Below are 8124 nucleotides of genomic sequence, written 5' to 3' on the forward strand. Positions count from 1 at the left end.
ATTCCCACTCCAGATACTTAAGAACAAAACCAAGGCTGCTATTGTAACATAGCTGAGGGAGTGCTGCACTGTTGGAGATGCCATCTTTCAGATGAGGTCTTAAACTGAGACCTTCTCAGATGGATGTAAAATATCCCATGGCATGATTTCAAGGATTAGAGAGAGATTCCTGATGTCCTGGCCAATATTTATCCCACACCCAACATCACAACAAGATTATCGGGTCATTATCACATTGCTGCGAGCAAGTTGGCTGCTGTATTTCCTAAGTTACAACAGTGACTGCGCTCCAAAATACTTCTTTAGCTGCAAATTACTTTGAAATGTCCTGAGGCAGTACATAGGCTTGTCCAACCTGCGGGTCACAGGCCAGATTGTGGCCCCTGAAGCAATTGTTCAGAATGCCTGTAAGATGGGTTAGCGAAATTAAAGAATTCTGCAGGGGCTGGTTCTCCAATCACAGGCCAATCCTCTCCCATGTTTGCTGCTGATAGGCTCACTCCTAATCTTGTGAGCCTATCAGCAGCAAACATGGGAGAGGAAGAAAGATGGTAAGAGGGGGAAAAGCATCCCCCTAACTTGCTAAGCAAGAAAGTTAAAGATAACATAAAGGCAAAAACTAAGGCATACCAAATTGCAAAGGTCAGTGGCAGGCTGGAAGATTGGGAAACTTTTAAAGATCAACAAAGCGTTACTGAAAAAATAATAAAAAGAGCAAAGGTAAATTATGAAAGAAAGCTAGTGCAAAATGTAAAAACTGATAGCAAAAGCTTCTACAAATATATAAAAGGAAAGAGAGTAGCTAAAGTGAATGTTGATCCCTTGGAGGTTGAGACTGGGGAGTTAATAGTGGGGAACACAAATGGCAGTGACGCTTAATCGTTATTTGACCTCAATTTTCAGTGAAGGACACTAATACCATGCCAATTGTAACAGGTAGTGCAGAAGGTATAGAGAAGGAGGAACTTAGAAAAATCATCATCACTAGAGAAAAAATACTGAGCAAACTATTGGGATTAAAGGGTGACAAGTCCCCAGGACTTGTCCCAGGGTCTTAAAGGAAGTGGCAGTGGAGATGGTGGATGCATTGGCTATAATATTCCAAAATTCCCTGGATTCTGGAAAGGTTCCAGTGTTTTGGAAAAGTGCTAATGTAATGCCCTTATTCAAAAAGGGGGGAGGGGGGAGAGGCTGAAGAGACCAGTTAGTTTAACGTCTGTCGTTGGGAAATTGTTGGAATCCGTTATTAAGGAAGTAGTAATGGGGCATTTAGAAAGTCAAAATGCCATCCATCAGAGCATGGTTTTAAGAAGAGTAAATCATGTTTGACTAATTTGCTAGAGTTCTTTGAAGATATGACAAGCAAAGTGGATATTGGGGATCCTGTAGATGTGGTATATCTGGACTTCCAGAAGGCCTTTGATAAGGTGCCGCACAAAAGATTAATACACAAGATAAGATCACACGGAGTTAGGGGTAATATATTAGCTTGGATAGAGGATTGGCTAACCAACAGAAAGCAGAGAGTCGGGATAAATGGGTCTTTTTCTGGACGGCAAGCTGTAACTAGTGGGGTGCCACAGGGTTTGGTCCTTGGGCGCCAACTATTTACAATCTATATTAATGACTTGGATTCAGGGATAGAAGGTAATAAAGCTAAATTTGCAGATGACACCAAAATAGGTGGGAAAGTAAGTTGCAATGAAGAAATAAAAAATTTATAAATGGATATGGACAGGTTAGGTGAATGGGCCAAAATTTGGCAGATGGAGTTTAACATGGATAAGTGTGAGGTTATCCATTTTGGTCGGAAGAATAAAAAGGCGACTTATTATTTAAATGGAGAGAAACTTCAGAATGCTTCAGTGCAGAGGGATCTGGGTACCCTCGTGCATGAATCGCTGAAAGCTAGTATGCAGGTACAGCAGGTAATAAGGAAGGCAAATGGAATTTTGGCATTTATTGCTAAAGGAAATAGAGTATAAAAATAGGGAAGTGTTGTTGCAACTGTACAAGGCATTGGTGAGACCGCACCTGGAGTACTGTGCACAGATTTGGTCCCCTTACTTGAGGAAGGAGGTAGTTGCATTGGAGGCGGTTCAGAGGAAGTTCACTAGATTGATTCCAGAGATGCGGGGCTTGTCTTATGAGGCGAGATTGAGCAGTTTAGGCCAATGCTCACACTAGAGTTTAGAAGGATGAGAGGAGATCTAACTGAGGTATATAAGATGCTAAAGGGGATAGACAAGGTAGACATGGAGCGGATGTTTCCCCTTGTGGGGCATTCTAGAATGAGATGCCATAGTTTTAGGCTAAGGGGTGGTAGATTTAAATCAGAGATGAGGAATTACTTTTAGCAAAGGGTTGTGAATCTGTGGAATTCACTACCTCAGAGTGCAGTGGATGCCGGGACGGTGAATAAGTTTAAGGAGGAGATAGACAGATTTTTAATTAGTAATGGGTTGGAAGATTATGAGGAGAGAGTGGGAAATTGGAGTTGAGGCCGAAATGAGATCAGCCATGATTGTATTGAATGGCGGGGCAGGCTCGAGGGACTGAATTGCCTACTCCTGCTCCTAGTTCTTATGTTCTTATGAACAGGCTGTGATTGGAGGAGCAGCGAGCACCAGCAACTGTAAGCATGTACCAAGAGAGAGACTCTGGCTGGACTTTTCCATCCCCGTTGGCATTGGGCAAGATGGCGGGCGTGAGCAGATAATATGACAAGAAGGCCTAAAATCAGTTTTACGCTGTCATGAAACCAGTTTGGGATCGTCTGCTCCGTTCACCGCCTTTCCCGCAATCCAACGTTGGGAACCTAAATTCAATGCATTTGCATCTCATTATCTTGCCTGCCTGTCGGAATCATCCCCTCCCCCAGTCAAATTTACTGCCCATGTAGCGGGTAAACACGCCAGCCCAGTACACATCTTGACAAGGGTGACGTGCAGAAGTCAGGACTTACGTCAGGGCCTTGTTCATGTCGCCGACACCCAAGGGGCAGAAGATGCTGGAGCCCTACAGCTACCAGACCCTGGAGGAACACATGCATCGCATGCTGGGTGGATCCTCATGGACATAGCTCCACTGTGAAGCAGCTGATGGAAGGTGGGAGGTCTCTGTTAATTTCTGGGATCTGCTTCACAGTCTTGGCCATGGGCCACTATGGGACGGGACGGGGCGGTGCAGGGTGGAGAGGAAGGCCCAGCTGTGACTGGGAGAGGAAGGTGCACTGGAGGGGGGGTGGGAGAAGAAGGTCTAGGTTTGACTGGGGGAGAGGCGGCGGGGTGAGGTTGGGAGGAGGGGAATGAAGGTGTCGAGGGGGGAGAGGTTGCGGGGGGTAACAAAGGTGTCGGGTTGAGGCTGGGAGAGGGGAGGGAATATGGGGCGGTGAGGAGGGTGTAATGGGGGAGAATGCAGGAACTGGGGAGGTAGGAGTAAGGGAAGGAGTAGGTGGGGGCGGGGAGGGTGTTCAGAGGGAGGAAGGAGTCTGGGGGAGGAAGGAGTCTGGGGGATGTCCATGTGAACGTTCAAGGGAGGGGGTCTGTGGAGTTAATGACTGCCTCCTGGGGAGTGAACTGAGGGTGGGTGTGGTAGGAGGGAAGGGTGAGTGTGAGAGGGGGCAGAGTGAGCTGGGAGGGTGAGGTTGCAACAGTAGCAGTAGAAGGGACAGCAAAGGTGGTTGGTGGGGACTCAGAGGCAGAGCTGGACGCTGGGGGTGGAAGGAGGGAGTTAGGGAGGTCAATTTGGATGGGGGTGGGATTCTCAGGAAGGTGTGGAACATACATGTTCACCTGGACATCCTGGAAAGAAAAGGGTTCAGGTTGGTAAGTGATGGTGGGGACGTGGAAGTTGATGACGGGAGGTTGACAGTGATGGGGGAAAGGATACTGGTGATTGGGGGACGGGAAAGGATGGGGGAGCTGACGACCACCATTTTTCTCAACACGAAAGTGAGCAGAGCCTCCTGTTGGGTGGGCACAGGTAATGCATGGGAGTGTGATCAGTGGGTGGGCAGCGATGCAGGTCAGCTCAGATGGACAACTGAAAGAGAACCCCAGCAGGCAGCATTGAAAATACTCAGGATAGTGAGAGGAGTGTGATGGATGAAGGCTCTGCGTGTGTGGGAGAGTGCTTGAACACGCACAATTCTCCCTGCAGAATCACTCTTGGTCCGGCTGCGTGCAGCTGAAGTGAATTGTGAGAGGGGGGAATGCAGGGGGCAGACTCGCGAAGCCTGTCAATGGAGCTGAAAGACCCATTACACAGTATTCAGTGAAAGTGAATATATTTTCAGATTAGAAAGTGACAAAATCTGTTCACTTGTGGTCAGAACTTATTAGCTTTTCTAGGCCTACCACTTCTTCGAGGTGCTGCCCTTACATCCGCAGCAGGGGTGGAGACAGTCTGTGCAATAGTTGGACCTGTTGCCTCTGATGACTTTGGCATGGGTCCTCTAAAGAGCCAAGGACTTGAGGGCCCCGGCTTGCTTTGACTGTCTTCCTGTGGGCCATCTGCTCCATCTGCAGTGACAGAGGGTGAGGTTCAAGGTAAAGGGGACATGGAAAAAGCAGACAGCCAGGGGTGTCCAGCTGCCTCACCTCCTCCCTTTGGCCTGACCCCTTGAGGAAAGGAGCAACTGGGGGGGCTGTCGAGGTGCCCCATTTCCTACTCGTGTTGCCACTGCAGGAACAAAAAGGGTGCAAATACATTGCTCGATGCATACACGTGTGCGTAGTGAGAGGGGTGTGTGTGTGTGTTTGTGCGTGTGGGGGGAGGGGCGTGCATGTGGGGGCAGGGGTGCGCGTGTGGGGGGAAGGGTGCGTGTGTGGGGGGGTGCAGGGGCGTGTGTGGGGAGTGGGGTGCGTGCACGTGTGTGGGGGAGGGGCGCATGCAGAGGAGGGCACTTGAGTGTGTGTGAGCGAGAGGGAAGGGCGTGTGTGTGTGTGAGAGAGAGAGGTGTGTGTGTGTGAGAGAGAGAGATGTGTGTGTGTGAGAGAGGGAAGGGTGTGTGTGTGAGAGGGGGAAGGGTGTGTGTGTGTGAGAGAGGGAAGGGCGTGTGTGTGTGAGAGAGAGAGGTGTGTGTGTGTGTGTGAGAGAGAGATGTGTGTGTGTGTGAGAGGGAAGGGTGTGTGTGTGAGAGGGGGAAGGGTGTGTGTGTGAGATAGAGAGAGAGGTGTGTGTGTGTGAGAGAGAGAGGTGTGTGTGTGTGAGAGAGGGAAGGTTGTGTGTATGAGAGAGAGGGGGGTGTGAGAGAGAGGGGTGAGAGAGAGGTGTGTGTGTGTGAGAGAGAGAGATGTGTGTGTGTGAGAGAGGGAAGTGTGTGTGTGAGAGAGGGAAGGGTGTGTGTGTGAGAGAGGGAAGGGTGTGTGTGTGTGTGTGTGTGTGTGTGTGTGAGAGAGGTGTGTGTGTGTGAGAGAGGGAAGGGTGTGTGTGTGTGTGAGAGAGAGAGAGGTGTGTGTGTGAGAGAGAGAGGTGTATGTGCGAGAGAGAGATGTGTGTGTGTGAGAGAGGGAAGGGTGTGTGTGTGTGTGTGTGAGAGAGGTGTGTGTGTGTGAGAGAGGGAAGGGTGTGTGTGTGAGATAGAGAGAGAGGTGTGTGTGTGTGAGAGAGAGAGGTGTGTGTGTGTGAGAGAGGGAAGGGTGTGTGTGTGAGAGAGGGAAGGGTGTGTGTGTGAGGGGGGAAGGGTGTGTGTGTGTGTGAGAGAGAGAGAGAGGTGTGTGTGTGTGAGAGAGGGAACGGTGTGTGTATGAGAGAGAGGGGGGTGTGAGAGAGAGGTGTGTGTGTGTGTGAGAGGGGTGTGTGTTCGTGTGAGAGAAAGAGTGTGTGTGAGATAGAGAAAGTGTGTGTGTGTGAGAGAGGGAGTATGTGTGTGAGAGAGAGAGAGTGTGTGTGTGTGAGAGAGAGAGAGAGAGTGTGTGTGTGAGAGAGAGAGAGTGTGTGTGAGAGAGAGAGTGTGTGTGTGTGTGTGTGTGTGTGTGTGTGAGAGAATGTGTCTGTGTGTGACAGAGAGAGTGTGTGAGAGGAAGGGGTGTGTGTGAGATAGAGGGGGTGTGTTCGTGTGAGAGAAAGAGAGTGTGTGTGAGAAAGAGAGTGTGTGTGTGTGTGAGAGAGTGTGTGAGAGAGTGTGTGTGTGAGAGAGTGTGGGTGTGTGAGAAAGAGAGAGAGAGTGTGTATGAGAGGGAGAGAGTGTGTGTGTGACAAGCGAGAATGTGTATATGAGAGAGTGTGTGAGAGAGAGAGGCATGTGTGTGTGAGAGAGAGGGGGGTGTGTGTGTTAGAGAGACGGGTGTGGGTGTGAGAGAAATGGGCGGTGTGTGAGAGAGAGGGGGGAGGTAGAGAGAGTGAGAGGGGGAGGGAGAGAGATAGAGAGGGGGGCGGGAGAAAGAGAGAAGGGGGAGAGAGAGAGAGGGGGGGAGGAAGAGAGAGTATATCTCTCTCGCCCCCCATCTCTCTCTTCCTCCCCACCTCTCTCTCTCTCCCCCTTCTCTCTTTCTCCCGCCCCCCTCTCTATCTCTCTCCCTCCCCCTCTCACTCTCTCTACCTCCCCCCTCTCTCTCACACACCGCCCATTTCTCCCCCTCCCCCTCTCCCCCTCCCCCCTCTACCCCATCTCTCCCCCCTCTACCCCGTCTCTCCCCCCATCCTCCCTCTCTCTCCCTAATCCTCCCTCTCACCCCCTCTCTCTTTATATCTCTCTCCCCCCCCATAAGAGAGGGGGAGGGGGAGGGAGGATTAGGGGCAGAGAGGGAGGATGGGGGGATGGGGGGGAGAGACGGGGTAGAGGGGGGAGAGATGGGGTAGAGGGGGGAGAGGGAGAGGGGGAGGGGGAGAGAGGGGGAGGGGGAGGGATTGGAGAGAGGGGGAAGGGGGAGAGAGAGGGGTGAGAGAGGGGACTGTGGGGAAAGAGTAGGGAGACAGGGGAGAGAGAGGGAGAGGGGAGAGATGGGGTAGAGAGAGAGGAGGGGGAGAGGGGGAGAGGGGGCAGGGGGAGGTGGAGGGAGTGGGGAGAGGGGAGAGAGAGAGGGGGTAGGGGGAGAAAGAGGGGGGAGGTGTGGAGGGAGGAGTGGGAAGAATGTGGGGGGAGACTGAGGGGGAGACTGAGGGGGGAGGGGGAGGGGAGAGAGGGATGGGGAGAGAGAGGGGGAGGGGGAGAGAGAGGGGAGAGTGGGGAGACAGGGGGGAAGGGGAGAGAGGTGGGGGAGCGAGGAGGAGGGGGAGGGGGAGCGAGGGGGAGGAGGAGAGGGAGAGGGAGAGGGGGAGGGAGAGAGGGGGTGGGGGAGATAGAGCAGGAGGCGGGGAGAGAGAGAAGTGGGGAGGGGGGGGGTGAGATCTGTACCATTGGGACCGTCTCCACCTGAACCGATCTGGGACCAATGTTCCAGTGAAAAGGGTAAATAGGGTGGTCAACAAGACTCTAAACTAGAAAGTGGGGGGGGGGGAGGGGGAAGGAAGGATAGGATAAAACTCCAAGAAATATAACTAATGGGAAACAAAGCAGCAGATTAGCATGTGGGGGGTGGATTCAACTTCAAGGAAAATTATGAAAAAACTGAAAAGAAAGGAGAGCCCAGGAGAGGCTATTAAAGCCTCCAGAACACAAAATAGGGCAGAGTGTTTGGAAAGGGCTAGGAATCTAACTTCAAGCACATCAGATAAAGGGACGACAATGAGAAAGGGGACGAGAAACACAGGACTGAAGGTGTTGTATCTGAATGCACGCAGTATACGAAATAAGGTAAATGAGCTTGTGGCACAGATTGAAATTGGCAGGTATGATGTGGTGGGCATCATGGAGACATGGCTGCAAGGGGATCAGGACTGGGAGCTAAATATCCAAGGATATACATCCTATCAAAAAGATAGGCAGGTTGGCAGAGGGGGTGGGGCTGCTTTGTTAGTAAGAAATGAAATTAAATCGATAGCAAGAAACAGTGTAGGGTTAGATGATGTAGAATCTGTGTGGGTAGAGTTGAGGAATTGCATAGGTAAAAAAAACCATAATGGGAGTTATGTACAGGCCTCCGAACAGTAGTCAGGATGTGGGGCACAAGATACACCAGGAGATAGAAAAGGCGTGTAAGAAAGGCAAGGTTACAGTGATCATGGGGGATTTCAATATGC

Source organism: Carcharodon carcharias, chromosome 7 (genome assembly GCF_017639515.1).
Source record: "Carcharodon carcharias isolate sCarCar2 chromosome 7, sCarCar2.pri, whole genome shotgun sequence".
NCBI lineage: Eukaryota > Metazoa > Chordata > Chondrichthyes > Lamniformes > Lamnidae > Carcharodon > Carcharodon carcharias.